Below are 19,917 nucleotides of genomic sequence, written 5' to 3'. Positions count from 1 at the left end.
AAACCAGACCAGAGTGAAAATGGATTCCGCACCATCGTAAAAGAAATCTCAAACCAATATGATAAAAATTCGCAAGTTAATGACGGACAGCGCCATCTTGGTAGTAGTAGGTACACAATATTCACGATACGTTAAATAAGTAGGTACAAAATAACATAAGAAACTATAGTTATTTGCCTGGATAAACAATTTTTTTTAAATTCTTGACTTGACTTCAGGCGGCGCAAGACCGTGGCGTGTGGAAGTCCCTACAAGAGACCTATGTCCAGCAGTTGACGTCTATCGGTTGATGATGATGGTGATCACGTAGAAATAAATTGTGCCTACTCTCCGCCACAGAGCTAAAATATGAAGACAAGATGAAGCCAAGGAGACGAAGAATGTAATACCGAATGCTATTTAATCAGAAGTTTATATTCCTCGAGGTGTATAGTGATACGCAGTCATCTGTCCAATTCTGAGAATGCATCGGATACGCGAACCTCAGTGGAAGCAAACGAGTAGATATCCATCCCTACAGAGGGGAAGCTTCCTAATACCGTTCAAAATTGTATACCTACCTATTCTGGTGGTCACCTGTTGTAAGTGAAAAATTTTAAGAAAATATACTATATATAAGTCGCGCAAATTGCTAATGCGTGCGGCCGCCATTTTAGTGACGTCATCACTAGACCGAAACGTCGAACAATCGGTACCGTTGACAAAACAAACAACGAATTCACATATTTTATTTCGTTTTTGTGGAAGCGTCAAATGTGTTCACACACGTGCGAGCTCGCTATCTGTAACGAGAAATGAATAAAATACGGATGATTCTTCATTATGACACTTCTATGAAGACTCTATGGCTTGAAATATCTTGCGACGAACGAAAACTCGCCAAGTATGCCATCTTTTCCATCTTTCTCTTTATGAAGCTGAGTTATGGATGCCTTCGAGATGTGGTGATTGATGCTACAGGCAAATGCTGAATTTCACTAGGACTGAGCACAAAACCAACACGACTTCATATGTGTGGATTTAGATTAGGCTAACATCTGAGTTGGGAATTTTCCTGCCACTGATCGTCAGATATAAAAAATAATCGAGAAATCTCACGATTGGTGAAGAGGTGATTATGTGAGGCATTATTGAGCATTGGGGAAGGCGAGAAAATTAATTTTTAGATAGCTATCGAGATTCCTCCGAAGGGGCGCGGCTAAAGGAGGGAAAATGAGTTTCTGTAGGGGATCACACTGCTATGCCGCTGAATTTACCGGCGGGGTACTGATAAGATATAAGTACTGAGTTTATTATTATACTATCGTCTGCGTGGATTTAGGTTTTTAAAATCCTATGGGAACTCTTCGATTTTCCGGGATAAAATGTAGCATTTCGATGTCCGGGATGAAAGCTCTCTCTGTACCATATTTCAGCGAATGTGCCGTGAAAGGTTCACAGACAGACAGATGGACACTTTCTGTTTCTAATAGTAGTGTGGATTATAATTTTCTGTTGACACTTAAAATTACATAATATGTACTTACAAAATGTCTGGCCAGCCTGATGCAAGAGCCATTTCAAGATCGAAACCAAGGAAGGCGCACCTTGGTCTTGCTCTAGGTATATTTTTGGGAACGTTTTTTGCATATAGAAACTTGGGGTTACCATTATTAAACTGATGTCAAAGATGAAATATTTTCACGATTTTAATTATGACCATACCTAATCATATCTAGGTATACCAAAAACCACCGAGCCGACAAAATTTTATACGCGTAAAGAAAGAAAAAATCTTACCCTAAAACAATTTTTTGGGTCTTTTAGGGTTCCGTACCTCAAAAGGAAAAAACGAAACCCTTATAGGATAATTTTGTTGTCTGTCTATCTGTCTGTCTGTCTGTATGTCGGTCTGTCAAGAAACCTACAGGGTACTTCCAGTTGACCTAGAATCATGAAATTTGGCAGGTAGGTAGGTCTTATAGCAGACATTCGGGGAAAAATCTGAAAACCGTGAATTTGTGGTCACAAAAAAAAATGTGGTCATGAACTACTAATTAGTAAATATATTCAATTTTCGAAGTAAGATAACTATATCAAGTGGGGTATCATATGAAAGGTCTTCACCTGTGCATTCTAAAACAGATTTTTATTTATCATAGTTTTTGAATTATCGTGCAAAATGTCGATAAAATACGATTGTAGTACGGAACCCTCAGTGCGCGAATCTGATTCGCACTTGGCCGGGTTTTTTGCCCAAGGCTTCGTCGCGTCGGTCACACCAAATAAGATGTCTAAGTCGATATCTAACCCGCATACTGCGACCGGCCCCAAAGTAAATGAAGTTAAGTCCCTCGGTATAATATTATCCCGCATCCAGTTTTTTCATCCCCTCGTTACGCGCGACGTACACTGGATCACTAATAGGCCATTGTTCTCTTATATAGTTCGTTACTTTTTTATGCTCCTATTCTATGACAAAACGTACTTAAATCAAAAAAGCCGGAAGAGCGTTTTGATGTAATGTACATGATTTTTACTTTTTTTTTTAATAGATGTAGCGAGCAAACGAGCAGGCGGGTCACCTGATGTTAAGTGATTACCGCCGCCCATGAACATTTGCAGCACCAGAGGAACCGCCGATGCGTTGCCGGCCTTTTAGGAATTTGTTGGGCCGCCCGCGCCCCTTGAATAACCCCATGTTTACTCGTGCATTCTAAAATTGTGACTGTTACAAGTCCCGCAAATTGCTATTGCGCTGGAACCATGTCTCATTAACATCGAAATGACGTCATTTGACGTATATTTAAGTAAAAATAAAATATACCATCAGCTCGGAAAAACCCTTCTCATTCTGAGAGGAGACCGGCGCGCGCGCGGGTTGATTACGCATCTCGCGACAGGCGAAAATTTCGCAATCATTGCTGTCAAACGTCCAGCTAGAGAGAGACAGCAATAGCCACAAAGCAAAATAAGAAGAAGAAGAGAGACAGCAATCGAGCTCTAGTTCACCCTCTATCGGACACTCTATGAACTGAAGCATTGCTACTGCTGTCGCGTTGCTGTCGCTACTGCAACGTTTTACGTAATCACCCCCGTGCTCTGTAGTGAGCCGGTCATGGTTTGATCATGATGATGATGAATGAACCCGTACAAAGACATTAGGAATGTAAACAGTCCCTCCGTCGGGAGCGGAAGCAGCCGCGCTATTTTAGTTGTTTAAACAAATTGTACGATCCTCAAACGGGGTTTGCTTGCCCACATATTTTATGAGGACTTCCGCTGCGGGCCTTGTAAACTTGTAACACGTTTCCCGGGATCGGAACTCCACCGATGCGTTAAATATATCATCATCAAGTCGAGGGCCATCATTCGTAGCTCCTTTGTAGAGTGGTTCATACCTTTAGTCTGTACTCTGTACTAGCATTGGTACTAGCCATAGCTGACACTAAGAAAATTCTTTCTAAGTTTACCTACTTACTACGTGCAAAATCTTATGTTATTGCTGTAGTGGTTTAAATCCGAACCGATATATCAGTTTTTCCGTAAAGTAGGGTTCCGTACCTCAAAAGGAAAAACGGAACCCTTATAGGATCACACTGTCTGTCTGTCTGTCTGTCTGTCTGTCTGTCTGTCTGTCTGTCCAGATACTTCCCGTTGACCTAGAATCATGAAAACCGTGAATTTAGGGTTAGATCACACAAAAAAAAAAAATTGTGGTCATGAACTAATAATCAAGTTTGGTATCATATGAAAGGTCTTCACCTGTACATTCTTAAATAGGTTTTTATTTATTTTTATGCATCATAGTTTTTGAATTATCGTGCAAAATGAAAAAATACGACTGTAGTACGGAACCCTCATTGCGCGAGCCTGACTCGCACTTGGCCGGTTTTTTTCTTTCGGACCGTGTAATACTGCTGGCCCTACTGGCTGTTACAGAGTCACGGGGGGGGTTGAGAGAACCGCCGCCATCGTATGAAAGGGCTTCACCAGTCACCTGTGCAAAACAGATTTTTATTTATTTTTATGCATCATAGTTTTTAAATTGTCGTGCAAAATGGCGATAAAATACGACTGTAGTACGGAACCCTCGGTGCGCGAGCCAGACTCGCACTTGGCTGGTTTTTTCTTCTTTCGGACTGTGTAATACTGCTGGCCCTACTGGCCGTTACAGTGTCACCGGTGGGTTGGGCGTTGAAGCGCTCGCTCGCCAGAAGTTTGGGTTTGAGCCCTAGGGCTCGCCGATATCGGAGGGTAACGTCGTACTAAGGGCGCCTCCTGTGAGACTCGGCCCTCGGCTTAGGATGACGTTATGACTCATAATATGTCTATCAGTACCTTATTATAAATGCAAAAGTGTATTTGTTTGTTGGTTTGTCCTTCAATCACGTCGCAACGGATTGATGTGATTTTTTGCATGGGTATAGATGAAGATCTGGAGAGTAACATAGGCTACTTTTTATCCCGGAAAATCAAAGAGCTCCCACGAAAAACCTAATTCCACGCGCACGAAGTCGCGGGCATCAGCTAGTTAGTTATAGATAAAGTTGTGACGAAAAAGAAAGCTCAAAACAGATAATTTGAAAATACTTGGAAGTTACCTAGAAGTACCACTCCAACGCTATATGCCTCGCATCTTTTTTAACTTGATGTGAAAAATACTTGCCTATGAGAATGTCATCGACCTTTCATCATAACCACAGACCACCAACCCAGCGGACGTCCGCCATATCGAGTGTTCGCACGTGTTCCTTACTTCAAGTATTTTCCTTACTCATCTCTCAGTTTTAAACCTTCGAACACGTGTTTATAGTTTCATTCAAATGCACTTTTCCATTGACTTTTTTTACATACCGTTCATAGAGCAAAAAAATATTGCAGGTTATCGACTAATAATGCGAATGTCTGTCTGTCTGCCTGCTAGCCTTTCACGGCCCAACCGTTCAACCGATTTTGCCGAAATTTGGTACAGATATAGCTTGCATCCCGGGCAAGGACATAGGCTATTTTTTATTTTTTTTATCCCGGAAAATCAAAGAGTTCCCACGGGATTTTTGAAAACCTAAATCCACGCGGACAAGTCGCGGGCGTCATCTGGTTATTTATATTTGAATTGAGTTCTCATATAAAGGGTTTTTCAATAACTAATGCGGTCGAAAATCTATTTTCAACCCTTTAAAACTGTGAGAAAAAAACTTAAAAATATTTCATGTAGGTATATGGCGCAATATTAACCAATCAATTATAGTTCGCGACAGGATGAGATGGCAATCAGGGTATCAGGCGGGGGTGACGCCTCACATCCGCACGCACACCGCACCTACTCGTGTGCCCGCACGTCATCCGCGCTCTCCCGCACCGGGTTAGCGCGGGGGCTCTGCGGGTGTGGGGTGGGAGGCGTTCCGTCCCTGATTGCTTTTGCCGCGCACTATACCTTTCTCGATATTTATTTTTGGATAAGTACATACTGCGTTTGACCCCACAATCACATCTGATGGAAAGTGATGATGTGGCTTAAGATGGAAAGCCTTGGCCTATAAAAAATAGATAAGTATCTATCTATTTTTTCTTCATTCTAACATTTAAGCTTCAAGTTTTTTTATGAAAATAAAAAAGAGATATCAGATAAGTATCGTCGACTGACAAGATTGAAAAATCATTTCAATTTAAGCTCATGCATATTAAAACACCTATTAACCCGACAGGATTTCCATACATCACTTAATTCAAATCTTAAATACCGATTTAAATTCAAGGGTTGATTTAAATCACAATACTAAGACGTGTGATGCGTAGGGCTGTCAACTATCATCATATGCAGATTAGTTTTATGTTTTGAATACTGTAATTCATATTTTTGTCGACAAAAATCACTTTTATCATGTCTTGCCAGCTCTATTGAAGTTCGTGTTAAGAATTTGAAATACAATCTTAATAAAGGACGAGAAGGTGACCTGCAGATATTGTTTTTTAAATAAATATGTATAGGTTTTTTGAAAATCTCGTGGGAACTCTTTGATTTTCCGGGATAAAAAGTAGCCTATGTCACTGTCCATGTCTTTATCTATACCCATGCAAAAGTCACGTCAATTCGTTGCACCGTTGCGACGTGATTGAAGGAAAAACCAACAAACCAAAAACCAACAAACAAACACACTTTTGCATTTATAATATGGGTACTGATTGAACACCCAAGTTGACAAGCGATGGTTGATATTATACTTAAACAGATAAAGATGAACAGCTGTTAATTACTCTATTAATAAAGATTCTAGTAGGTAGGTACTTCGGCTAGAAATCGTTATATAAAACTTGAGATTTACGTTATTGGAGTTTTTTATTGAAGTTGACAACCCTATACATGACATGCGTGTGGATGACATCGGGCCCTCACGATCCGTCGCCCGCCGAAGAGGGTTTTAGCTTCAACATGGGATAACGAAAAATGAGTTTACCTACGTTAAAAATAATACCAAAAAAAAACGACTTCAATACCCTAACCGTGTTTGTTGTACACTTTAATTAAAAAAGAATTTAATTTATTACCAAATATATTATGTATACAAGATTTAACATAGTTTTATAATAATATTTTTGGGGCCGGTGCCAATTAGCTTATCAGCTGCGCGAATCGTCTATAAGTACTTTATATTTTTTTGAGACTCCACAATGGCACCTCATTGGCAACCTATGCTATGTCGATTAATCTGGTTGCTCCTACGGAACTTTTCATTTCTGATTTGATTACGTAGAGATACTCCCAAGCATAGCTCTCTCCATCGCCCGCTGAGTGTCTCCGAGCTTTCTTATCAGTAGGCATTATAACCAGTGGTAAGATACCAAACTCTGACAATTCTCAATTTGTAAACTAAAGTTTCTGAATAAATATTCTAGGAATTTAAATCTAACGTTCAGATTTTTTAAATATACTATTATTTCAAAAATGTGAAATGAATGAAAGAAAGAAAGTGTCGACCTTGGCCAGTGATTGCGGAGCCAAGACAAAGGGACCGAGATAAAATTCAAATAAGGCGACATAATGAACGACTTGATAGATTTACATTGGAGCTTAGTTGAGCCAACGACTTAGCTTTTCTAAAACGTCTTTGAAAATTACCTTATTATTATTACTTTTAAAGAAATAACAATTTATATGAAACTAGCTGATGCCCGCGACTTCGTCCGCGTGGAATTAGTTTTTAAAAATCCCGTGGGAGCTCTTTGATTTTCCGGGATAAAAAGTAGCCTATCTCGCTTTCCAGGTCTTTAATGCAAAAAATCACGTCAATCCATTGCGACGTGACTGAAGGACAAACCAACAAACAAACACACTTTCGCATTTATAATAAGGGTACTGATAAGGGTACCTACTGATGGAGCCAGTGTCCTTGGTACTATTATCACGCGGGCATGATTTATACAGTAATTAGATAAGGATAGTTTTAATAATTGCTACATTAAATAAAACTATATTGTCGATAGTTCTATGGTTTAGGGGAGAGCTCAATTCCCTTAGGTCGTAGTAGAAAACTCCTTAAGTTGGACTCCCGTCATGTCTACTCCTAAAACAAGCTCCGCTTAGCAAGGTCTCAAGATACCTGTGACGCACTATTACACCCATAATATTAGGAAATGCAAAGTTATTCTGTTGGTTACGAGTACATATAATACGGGGTATGAGGCAGGGACGCCCCGCACAACCGCACAGCCCCCGCGCTAACCCGGTGCGAGCGAGCGCGGGCGCTGTGCGGGGTCTCATACCCCGACTGCCGTCTTGACGGAATATACACGGGATAGTGCCAGAGTGAACTACGAGTGGCTACTTTTATAACATCTAAAGAAGTAAAGGAAAATTATCGCTGTCCCACGGAAAAAAGTAAAAGAAAAGCGTGGAAGTACGCAAACTTCAAATAGGTGTAAAATTGTATTGAAATAACATATCGCTACCTAAATCAAAATGAAATAGAATTAGCTCCACCATTAAATATATTCAAAGTACATTAGTCGTTAGGTACCGAGGCGAGCCTTTCAGAAAAGTGGCTGGAGTGGATATTGCTCCATTACCATACCTCTTACAGCTCTTAGCAATTAATTAATGATGTAGGGATGTGCGTTCGCTCGTAATTTTGCGAATGGTTTCACGGGAAATTGCTGGATAGGGCTGACTGACTTCAACTCACTTTTTTTATCGATGATTTTATTGTAAACTATTATTTCTTCCACTTCCTCGGAAATTGCTACTTTGCCAAAGAAAGGATGTCACTACAGAGGACTGCTATCGGGTCTTTACTGGCCGCACGCCAACAATTTCCAAGAGGACGGTAATGGAAATTGCTGGACAGTTTCATACTGATGACGAGGTTCTTTATGGTGTAGACTAAAACAAATTGAGTATTTTACGATTTTATTAATATTCTTATAATAAAATCGTATGTAATGTACATATATATATTACTTTTTTTTTATCTTTTTTTAAATAAATTAAAAAAGTTGTTAAGACGTCCGCTCCCTATCTGGGTTGAGGGTTCGATTCCGGGCGCGCATCTCTTGACTTTTCGGAGTTATGTGCGTTTTAAGTATGTAATTGCAATTACCTATATCACTTGCTTTAATGGTGAAGGAAAACATCGTGACGAAACCTGCATGCCTGAAGGTACTCCATTTTAGTGCGGATTGGCAGACTTCGCACACCTTTGAGAACATTATGGAGAAATCTTAGACATGCAGGTTTCCTGGCAATGTTTTCCTTCACTGTCCGAGCATGTGGTATTTAATTGCTTAAAAACACAACTCCGAAAATTTAGAGGTGCGTGCCCGGGATCGAGCCCCCGACCTCCAGAATAGGAGGCGCACGTCTCAACCTTTAAAGGCTTTCATGGCATTAAGATAAGTAAACCATAAATCCATTATATCACAATAATTGCGATTGTTAGGAAGGAATAGTCACTTTCGTGCTTAGGGGTTGGATTAGTAAACGTATGCAATATGCATGCAAAGGTAAACAGGCTTCGACTTTATCGCGTTCGCAGTTTGTTTGTTGAGACCGACATGTTACAAATGTCTAGCACAAGCTCTAGCCAAATCTTTAGTGTAACATTTCTAAACGCCGCTGTACCGTTTCTACTCACGACTCGATGGACTTTACTAGTAACTTTACTAATTTTACTACTACTAACTCTTTAATAGTCACAGTGTGGCTAATTCCTTTGTACACAATCTCTAAACTAAACTAAAATAGCACGTCTAAATCTATTGCTGTCCCTTTCATGATGTTGCTTGCTGAAAAGGATAGCACTAGATTTAGACCTGTTAATTTCGTTTAGTTTAGAGATTGTGTACTAGAGAATCGGCCCCAATGTAACCATATTATAATGTAAATTTGGTGAAAATTTCGAAGTGTGTAAAACCGTCGGAGCGTAGAAGCTTCAGGCAATTTTTTTGTGAACATTTCTAAATGCATGCCGTACCGTCTTTACTAACGACTCGGTGGGTTTTACTCTTTAATAGTCACAATGTAACCACCTAAGATGTAACTTCGCTGAATTTGTAAAACTGTTTCGGAGCGTACAAGTTTTAAACCTTGTAACATTATAAAATATCGTACCGTTTTTATTTTCGACTCGATAGTCTTTTATAGTCACAATGTAACCATATAAGATGTAACTTTAATACGAGAAATAAGCCAGGCATATTTGCGTCTCGCATCCTTTCGACATGGTATAGTTCACTCTGACATGGTTATGCATGTGACGTTCCATTTTCAAACGCGGTACGCTTTTTGTTTCGAAAGCCGGCATAATTTACCCACAAAATACTGAACTTCGAATAATAGGGATGGGAAAACAATGGGTCCACGACACTTATCGATACGTTTGACTGATCGGGCCTTAATTTTAGCATAACAAAGCGGCCTCCAACTATTGTTTGGGCCAGACGTTATTTAAATATTCCACCGGGACCGGGGTCTGGCTGGTTGTGTTTTTTTTTCTTTTTTTCCCTCTTTTTGTACGAAATCTGGCGACTGCTCTGACGTGCCGTGAAACTTTAATGGGACGATTTAAGGACATCTTAATGTTAATGTTTTAAAAATGGTTTTCATACTTTAAAATTTCGTTAAAAATACGTCGACAAGAACGCGTATATCTTTATCGAGGGTGCGTGGATATGAATCCTCCAGGTTTCTATATGAATGTTTGTCTTTGTACCTAATGAGTTTCTATTATTGTGCCTAATTGATATTCAGAATTCTTCACTGAGGAAATTGGAAATATAGTGATGCAAAATAATAAAACATTTAGCACAGTAAATCTTAAGGCAGCGTCCACATCAGCGTTGTGCTTGTGATCGGCGAAAACCATTGCGTCGAAATATTCGTCGTAAAAGTCTTTACACAGAGATAATTTTTAATTTAAATATTGATAATAATCAACACGCAACCTAGATTTTTACTAGTGTTGACGCTGGTTTTGAGTTCTGTAAGTAAAATTGAAGTATTGGCATTCGAAACATACCTGACTGACTCTTCATCGCCTAGCCCAAACCCTTGGATCTAGAAAGCTGCAGGAATAAGGCCAATTTTTTTGAAATTATCACGGTAATTTTGACTATAATCAAAAAAATAAAGATATTTTACTTTCTTTCTTCTTTCTAATACGTTGGCTATGCCCCATTATAATAACTTTCTGTTAAACACTAATAAAGTCAGCCGTTTTGTTTAGAGAAAGAGTCCTTTCGCGTTTCACCTGCATGTAACAATATGATTTATGTGATAACTTGATAAGTTTGTCAAAACACACTCGCGAACAATGGAGTGAGTCGCTTACGAGCACAGGTGCTGGTGACGTCGATACACGTTATTGTATAAATTATTGAGAACACCTACCTATTTTGTTTTCCAACTACTTACACGGGTAATATGAGACTTGGCGCTTTGACAATTTATCGATTAATTGTAGAACACACTTAATTTAACACGCATCCCTAAACTTACTATACGTAGTTGTTAATTGTTATTAGTTTACAATGTATTCTATACCTACATAAGATTATTTAACTACGAGATCCACCGCAGGTTCGCACGGGGTAGGTATTTCTAAAATTGGGCTAAATTCTTTGGGCGGCGTTAAACCAGTAGACTCAAAATTTCCAGACCCAGGGTATTATGATAAGTCAGTACAGTAACTCAGTTTCTCATCAGTACCCTTATTATAAATACGAAAGTGTGTTTGTTTGTTGGTGTGTCCTTCAATCACGTCGCAACGGTGCAACGGATTGACGAGGTTTTTTGCAGGGGTATACATAAAGACCAGGAGTGACAATGGGTACTTTTTATCCCGGAAAATCAAAGAGTTCCCACTGGATTTTTTTGGACCTAATTCCACTCGGACGAAGTCGCGGGCATCAGCGAGTTTCATATATTTTAAAGTAGAAAAAATTTATTGGATGATCTGATGACAGTGAGCAGATATTCGCTGCCAATAATAATCTCTTTGATTAAAGATTAAAAGTAATTTAAAATATTCAACTCAAAAATTTAAAAAAAAATGTAGATAGCACCTATTACTTTTTCATTCCGACTTTTCAGTTTGGTTATTTTATAAAAGCAGGCAAAGTAATAAGTAACCAACCGACAATATGAATATTTCCAATAATTTATATTCGAGTTACGCCCATCCCTCCCTCCTCCCTTAAGGGGAATTCTCGCGGAGTGATTAATCATTTCCCTAATAATAATTTAATACTTAGGCTGTATTTTAATGGCTGAGGAGACGCCAACTTTAGTTAAGTACATTGTAAGTTATGTGTCGGTACTTACTTACGTCATGTAATGTGGTCTGGTAGCATATAATCTAAATATATAAAAGGAAAAGGTGACTAGCTGACTGACTGACTGATCTATCAACTCACAGCTCAAATTACCTTGCTTAACGGCTTTGTGATAGTTCTAATAAGTTTAATTTTTGATTTCGTAAAGTGGGCTCTTCTCAGACCTGGGCGCGTTTGGAACCCTCGTAGCTTTAATTTTAAGTTTGCGTAATAATTATCACCACTGTATCTTACAAATCCAACAACTGACAATCGAAAAGAGTCATTTATTACCTATTTGAATAAATCATTTGGCTTCTGACTTTGACTTTGACTTTACTGGACGGATCGGGCTGAAATTCGGCATGCAGATAGCTATTATGACGTAGACATCCACTAAGAAAGGATTTTTGAATATACATCCCCTAAAGGTTGACAGTTTGTTCCGGCGCTTCTTTTGCTTGTTCTCAGGTGGAAGAAGCGCCGGAATAACCAGCTCTTAGCTTTAAGTTGTGATGTGTGGCACAATTGGCCCCGATTCTCTAGTCTCTCTCTAAACTAAATTTAGAGTATCTGCATCCTTTTCTTTTTACTAATGCTAAAAAAGGAACGGAACATGACTTTCACATTTAAAGTCTCTAAATTTTAGTGCACAATACAAATTTAAACAGTAGGTTCGCGAGTGCGTGCTAAAATCATGGGTTTTACCATCTAAAAATTATACTTAGAAATGTCAAACTGCTTCTGTCCTTTTCATATTACAATAGTAAGAAGAGGGTGCGAATACTCTAAAATTAGGTTGTGCTTAGAATCGGTGCCATTGTATAAATAAACGTCTTTTCTTTCTTTCTTTCTTTCTTTCAAAGGGGGTGAAATAGGGGTTTGAAAGTTGTGTAGTCCACGCGGACAAAGTCGCGGGCATAAGCTAGTATTCTATACGTTTCCAATTTGCCACCTTCCCTCAATTGTACACTGAGCCAAGGGGGCTAGGTGTTCGCGGAGCAATTAATCATTTCACTAATAATAATTAATTAATACTTCGTCAGTATTTTAATGGCTCACGGCGTGCCATTAAAGTTAGTTACGAAGCTAGGAAGTGATCGGATCCATTGTTTAGTCATTAGTAGGTATTTTGAGTCTGGTTGTAAAGTTAGATCTCGTTGAAAAGGTGCTAGATTAAGAGCTGAATTTCAGTATTTCATCATCATGATCAACCCATCATCGCGCCGGCTCACTAGAGCAGGGGTCTCCTTCCATCAGGGTCAGAGTTTGGCCATACTTTATTTTAGTGTTCCGTACTTGTTACTTGTGTTACGTGTTCAAAAAGAAAAAAGGAACCCTTATAGGATCACTTGTTGTCTGTCCGTCGTGTCTGTCAAGAAAACCTATGGGGTACTTCCCGTTGGCCTAGAATCATGAAATTTGGCAGTTAAGTAGGTCTTATAGCTCTAGTAAAGGAATAAATCTAAAAACCGTGGATTTGTGGTTACATCACACACAAAAAAATTAAAATGCGTTTATGAACAAATAATTTGTATTTTCACAGTAAGATAACTATACCAAGTGGGGTATCATATGAAAGGGCTTTACCTGTATATTCTAAAACAGATCTTTATTTATTTTTATGCTTTTGTTTTTGATTTATCGTGAAAAATGACGAAAAAAATACCCGAATATGGAACCCTCGGAGCGCGATCGAGTCTGACTCGCCCTTGGCCGGTTTCTTGTCACCATCAAAACCATACAATTTAAGAAATTAACAACGTTGCAATACAGATTACAAATAGCTTGATTATTGATTTCGGCAGTTAGAATCACTACCCCTATTATAAATGTGAAAGTGTGTTTGTTTGTTTGTTGGTTTGTCCTTCAAACACGTCGAAACGAACGTGATTTTTCGCATGGGTATAGTTTAAGACCTGGACAGGGACATAGGCTACTTTTAATCCCGGAAAATCAATGAGTTCTCATGCGATTTTTAAAAAACTAAATCGACGCGTACGAAGTCGCGGGCATCAGCTAGTGTTATAAGCGCTAACTTACAGTCGAATGGAGAAAATAACTCTAAATTCTTGTACATTTTAAAGGTCATAGTAAATCGGTTTAGGAAGTAGATGTTTATCTTGTACGAAGTTCATTTTTATCTTATCTTGCCTTTAAAATTTAGTTTTACAAGTATTGCCTTTTAGATTTACTGATAGGCGATAGCCGGCCGGTTTATATCCACCTTATCTTGTAGATAAAGTTTGATGACCTCTCTTGCAGTAGGTACTGCGATTCGTGAGGTAACCTAGTTCGGTTCTCAGTTAGGTCAATTTCAGAACACATGTTTATTTTAGCGTTTAAACTATCTTGGGTGATTTTCATTAGGTATACATATATATTATCTCACACTCGGCTTTACTCACGCGTTTAGTCGACGTAAGCCCGACTAGTTTCGAACCCAGGGACTCAGTTTGCGTATGGGTTCGGAACTAGTCAGGCTAACGTCGACTAAACACGTGAGTAAAGCCGGGTGTGAGATATGTATGCGATGCGATTTCATCGTGCGATGAAATACAATATGAACGCATCGCATGATCGCGCAATCTTCAATAGGACATTCAGTAGAACACAGTTTGTTTGAACACACGGGACGCGCGATCATTTTCGTCGGACGCACGCACCATCGCACCATCGCACGAGCGATGACAATAGGACGGCGCCTGAGAGGGGACCCGTGCTCTATAGTGAGCCGGCGTTGGGTTGATAATGATGATGATGATGACTGTAGATATATATTTATCAGGGACAGATAGATGCTACCTCATCGTTTTTAAGGGTTGTGAATCAACAAACTCATATCCAAATCTTAGACCCAGAACACGCGTCGCAAACATTTGCTTTCTGTTATGGGTACGGATTTTCGTTGTCTTTGAGGAAATCTTGTTTACTCACTTGAACATAAAAATTGGTGTGTCGGGGGTTTTTACTGCGTAGCGTATGTTTGTGTTTGTATTGCAAATTGATGTGGGAATAACAATTTCGTTCTAAGTGCCTCTCTATATCGTATTTCTCATAGCTGAGAGTTCTTCCTTTCCATTAGTCTTATAAAAGTAGGAGGTTTCTTGGAATAAGTTTAAAGCAGATGGTAATGATCCACACTAATTTATCCATACTAATATTATAAATGCGAAAGTGTGTATGTCGGTCTGTCTGTCTGCTAGCTTTTCACGGCCCAACAGCTCAACCGATTTTAATAAAATTTGGTACAGAGTTAGCTTACATCCTGAGGAAGGACATAGGCTACTTTTTATCTCGGAAAATTAAAGAGTTCCCACGGGATTTTTTGAAAACCTAAATCCACCTGGACGAAGTCGGCTATGTCACTCCTCTCTAGGTCCTTGACTATATCCATGCAAAAATTCACGCCGATCCTTTGCTCGTTGCGGCGTGATTGAAAGACAAACAAACACACTTTCGCATTTATAATATGAAGTCAGGATTGTATGCAAAAGTGTGTCTGTCTGTCTTCTAGCTTTTCACGGCCCATTTGTTTAACCGCTTTCGACGAAGGTACAGAGATAGCTTGTATCCCTGGGAAAGACTTAGACCTTTTTTTATCCTAGAATATCAAAGAGTTTTTTGATATTCCAGAATTTCGAAAAAATAGTGGCTCGTGCCCTGGATCGAACCTTGGATCTCCCAATACATACATAAGTTACCACCGCAATACATAAACAAAGCATCTTTATTAGAGCTCGGAAAGCAATAAGAAATTGGAGTAAAACTTGGGGCTTAACCGAAAGACGTAAGGCGGGCAGGATTATCGCGCAGGGAATTTTTTGGGGCATATTTATTTAGATTTATAGCATTGTTTGCGGAATCTACCTACTTTTGGTGCGAAAGAAATTCCCGGCGAAAATCTCCTTCCACAATTAAATTTAGTGTAAACTGTTTTGTTCAAAAGATATTTATCTTTTTTTAAACCTTTCTTGCGGAACTGTCCTTGTATAATTGTAAATATCAATCTATCCGTAATCAGTGGATATGTTACAACTTATAGTACGCGGCAGATAGTAATGTACATCGGCCTTTAGAATGACATTCATACCTATATGAAGTTTTGTCGGTCTCAACGACATAGACAATGCTCTACAAATCTGCTATCTCCTTTTAAAAGTCGATGTACATTCATTTCTGTACTAGATATTGGATTATGTCAAAAAACTATTCAATTTTTAGCGGGGTAGGCGGTTCGCCGCTCGCCGCACACACTCGCACACAGACAACCTTTCACTTTTATAATATTAGTGTGAATATTTAGCAGTTTGCCTACACAAAAATTGCCAAAAATACTAGCTCGTTTACGAATACCTTGACTTCCAAAAGGACGTAGCAAAATTTATAGCCAGCCGTGTGTGGTCGGGTCACCGCGAATCCTCGTAATGTTCTCGACGGATACGAGGGATTACACGAGGCTTAAACCTCTGTGTGCTCAGGCCCTTACTGTTATGCTGTGTTAATCCTCCCCTACTATGTTTAGTTGGGGGCGACATGATATAAATCGACTTTTTAGTGAGTTCGCTTCAAACTTGTATTGTTTAGTGGAATTTATGTGATCAGGACTCAAGGTCTATATCAACGTCTGTAACTTATAAACCACACACCAGACGGGGTCATTCAGAACAAAAAAAAATGCGGACTGTATAATAACTCGCTTTTGCTTATAACTTGATGACTGGTGTCATACTAATTTTGACAACTTCATAGAACAGATTTTTTTTTTTCGCAATCATCCAATTATCCTACTGGGTACTTAATGTTTTCGATGGCTACGACGGATTACACGAGGCTTAAACCTCTGTGTGCTCAGGCCCTCACTGTTACGCTGTGTTAATCCTCCCCTACTAGATTTAGACATGATAAATCGACTTTTTAGTGAGTTCGCTCTAAGCTTGTATTGTTTATATATGTGTTTAGGACTCAAGGTCTGTGTCTAGGTCAGTAACTTGTACGACCTTTATGCAGTACCACGCGCTAGACGGGTCATTCGGGAAAAAATTGCTGACTGTAACTCGCTTTTGCTTATAACTTTCATGGCTAGTGACATAATACGCTGGTAATACACGATCGAGTTTACCGTTAAGTTTGCAGCGGACTTGAAGCGGCGGCAAACCTGACGGTTTTTTTTAAATTTAAATTTATAGACTAGCGCTATGGTGTATAAACCCCTATTAGAATTTGAATTTTCAAAAATCCTTTCTTAGCGGATGTCTGCGTTATAATAGCTATCTGCATGACTTTCAACCCGATACGTCCAGTGGTTTGAGTTGTGTGTTGATAGATCAGTCAGTCAACTTTTCCTTTTATAGGTATATATACTAGCTTATGCTCGTGACTTCGTCCGCGTAGACTACACAATTTTCAAACCCCTATTTCACCCCCTTAGCGGTTGAATTAAAAAAAATCCTTTCTTAGCGGATGCCTACGTCGCAATAGCTATCTGCATGCCACATTTCAGCTCGATTCGTCTAGTAGCTGTGCGTGGATAGACCAGTCAGTCAGTCAGTCACCTTTTCCTTTTATATATTTAGAAGATATAGATTTAGATTTTAGGATGTACCTTCGTCTGTGGATATTTATCTTGTTATATATAAATAAATACGTAAAAGAGGAAAACAGCTTAATCAGTTAATATTCCCTCAGAGAGCGCGGCGCAACCGTCTTATTGTTTGTTCTTTGTTCCAGGTACCGTCATACCCGCTTGATTGCTGTTTGCCATGCCAATCGGAGGTAAATACAATATCGGCTGGCTACGACTACATACCCACCCAACCCACCTATCTATAGAGAGTGAGATTCGAGAACTCAGTTACCTTTATTCGATAAGTAGCTGATACCCGCGACTATGTCCGCGTGGATTTAGGTTTTCAAAAATCCCGTGGGAACTTTTTGATTTTCCGGGATAAAAAGTAGCCTATTTCACTTTCCACGACGTGATTGTTTGCTACACTAATTGAACTAGATGTTAACATGCAGCGATGCGAGTGTTCTCGCTCGCGTGCTCTATAGCTCAGCTCGATGAACGTGCGCGCGTAAAATTTTCACACACATGGTGGTATCTGTGACATCTCTCTCTCCGGTCGTTCCTTCATTCCTGAAGATCGTGGTCCTGGAAAACTGCCCTCGAATGGATTATCTGTTTCCATCGGCTTCTGTTCCTGTTGGTGGCCATTTTAATAATGTGATAAAATCTACACCTGCTGGACTCCATTAGCTGGTCGGACCACCTAGTTGGTGAGCGGCCTCTCGCTCTTACTTAAAACTTACCAACAACTTAAAACTTATCAACAACTAGCTTATGCTCGCGACTTCGTCCGCATGGACTACATAAATTTCAAACCCCTATTTCACCCCCTTAGGGGTTGACTTTTCAAACATCCTTTCTTAGCGGATGCCTACGTCGTAATAGCCATTGATTTATTAACACGCCCCTATCGCGTTCTCTTTTGGCGCGTAAGCCTGGGTAAGCGTGTGAAGGAGATAGCTGCGCCGCAGAAATATTGTTATTTTAATGACAAAATAATTAAATTACGCAAGATTTTCACATTATTTCACTACTATATTGTAGTATAAATGTAAATAAAGTATATTCTTACCGAAAATATGATATTCCATCTTTTTTTTTTCACATTTATTGGTTCATTTTTGCACTTTTTCACGGAGCACGTCGGCATAGTTTCACCTTGTCGACTCATGCGCGACTGAGGGCAAAACTGTTCTCGTTTTCTAAACATGCACAATTGGGCCGTGCCATTTTTTGCGTGTTGATGGTGCATCTTAGGTAGTTAATAAATCAATGGTAATAGCTATCTGCATGCCGAATTTCAGCCCGATGCGTCCAGTAGTTTGAGCTGTGCTTTGATAGATCAGTCAGTCAAATTAGCCAGTGTTTGTGATCAGACGATGTTTGTAAACGGTTTCTATATGGTTTCTATGATTGCCCGTGACATACTCTGACAACTGGGAATCATACAGGTGGTTAAAATGATTTCTGCAAAACATATTATAGTTGTTTATGTTAAAGTAATTAATCATTATCACATATTCAGATAAACGTACGCGGAAGCTACGAGAACCTTGGCACGATATGTGACTAACTGTTGTGGATTAATGTAAACTGGGATATAGATAATATAGAGGTGTGTCCTTACTACAGTAGAAACTCGATTATCCGGCCCTCAGTTATACGGATTCGCGATTATCCGGACTACCAACCGAAAATTGTTCGGCCAAGTGCGAGTCAGACTCGCGCACCGAGGGTTCCATACTCGGGTATTTTTTCCGGCCATTTTGTACAATAAATCAAAAACTATTATGGATAAATTAAATAAAAATCTTTTAAATGTACCTACAGGCAAAGCCCTTTCATATGATATCCCACTTGGTACTTATAGTTATATTGTTACTTTGAAAATTGAAAATTATCCGGATTTTCGATTATCCGAATCCCTAACGACAACAATTAGTCCGGTTAATCGAGTTTCCACTGTAACTGTAAATTGAGCAAAATAGAATAATACACACAGTATAATGGGGAGTGCTCTGAAGAGTTGTTTGATCTCATTACACCCTCCTTTTTCTACAACCGCACCGCACGCCACCGCAAACAACTTCACCCTCACCACCTGGATGTCTGGAGCACTTCGACCACCCGTTGTGCCAGATCCTTTTTTCCACGCACATGCAAACTATGGAATCAACTGCCTTCGGCGGTGTTTCCATTGGATTACAACATGGGGTAATTCAAGGGGCGGGCGGCCCAACAAATTCCTGAAAGGCCGGCAACGCATTGGTGGTTCATGGGTGGCGGTAATCACTTAACATCAGATGACACGCCTGCTATTTGCTCTCCATTTCTATTAAAAAAAAAATATAAAACTGATTATGTATTCACATTAACGATGATAATCTTCTTCTATCTATCTTCTTCTATCTTCTATATATATAAAATTCAAAGTCCTGACTGACTGACTGACTGACATATATATCAACGCACAGCCTAAACCGCTGGTCCTAAAGACATGAAATTTGGAGGGTCTACTCTTTGTAAAGAGTAGGTATCAACTAAGAAAGGATTTTTCGAAA

The 19,917-nt window shown here is 39.3% G+C and overlaps 1 protein-coding gene across 8 annotated transcripts in view; it reads left to right on the top strand.

The window, feature by feature from the left end:
• The window catches only part of brat (brain tumor), a 545,260-nt gene that overhangs the window by 330,330 nt on the left and 195,013 nt on the right, over positions 1-19,917 (top strand). For 3 of the 8 annotated variants that reach the window (XM_034980533.2, XM_069506198.1, XM_069506199.1), the window contains one exon: positions 17,518-17,562. The exons of the other annotated variants lie outside the window; for them this stretch is intronic. The gene's annotated coding sequence lies outside the window, so the exon portion shown is untranslated. The remainder of the gene's footprint in view (positions 1-17,517; positions 17,563-19,917) is intronic. 8 annotated transcript variants of the gene reach the window in all.

This window comes from Maniola hyperantus, chromosome 22 (assembly GCF_902806685.2).
Source record: "Maniola hyperantus chromosome 22, iAphHyp1.2, whole genome shotgun sequence".
In the NCBI taxonomy this organism is placed as follows: Eukaryota; Metazoa; Arthropoda; class Insecta; order Lepidoptera; family Nymphalidae; genus Maniola; species Maniola hyperantus.
This window is presented reverse-complemented; position numbering and strand designations above follow the sequence as displayed.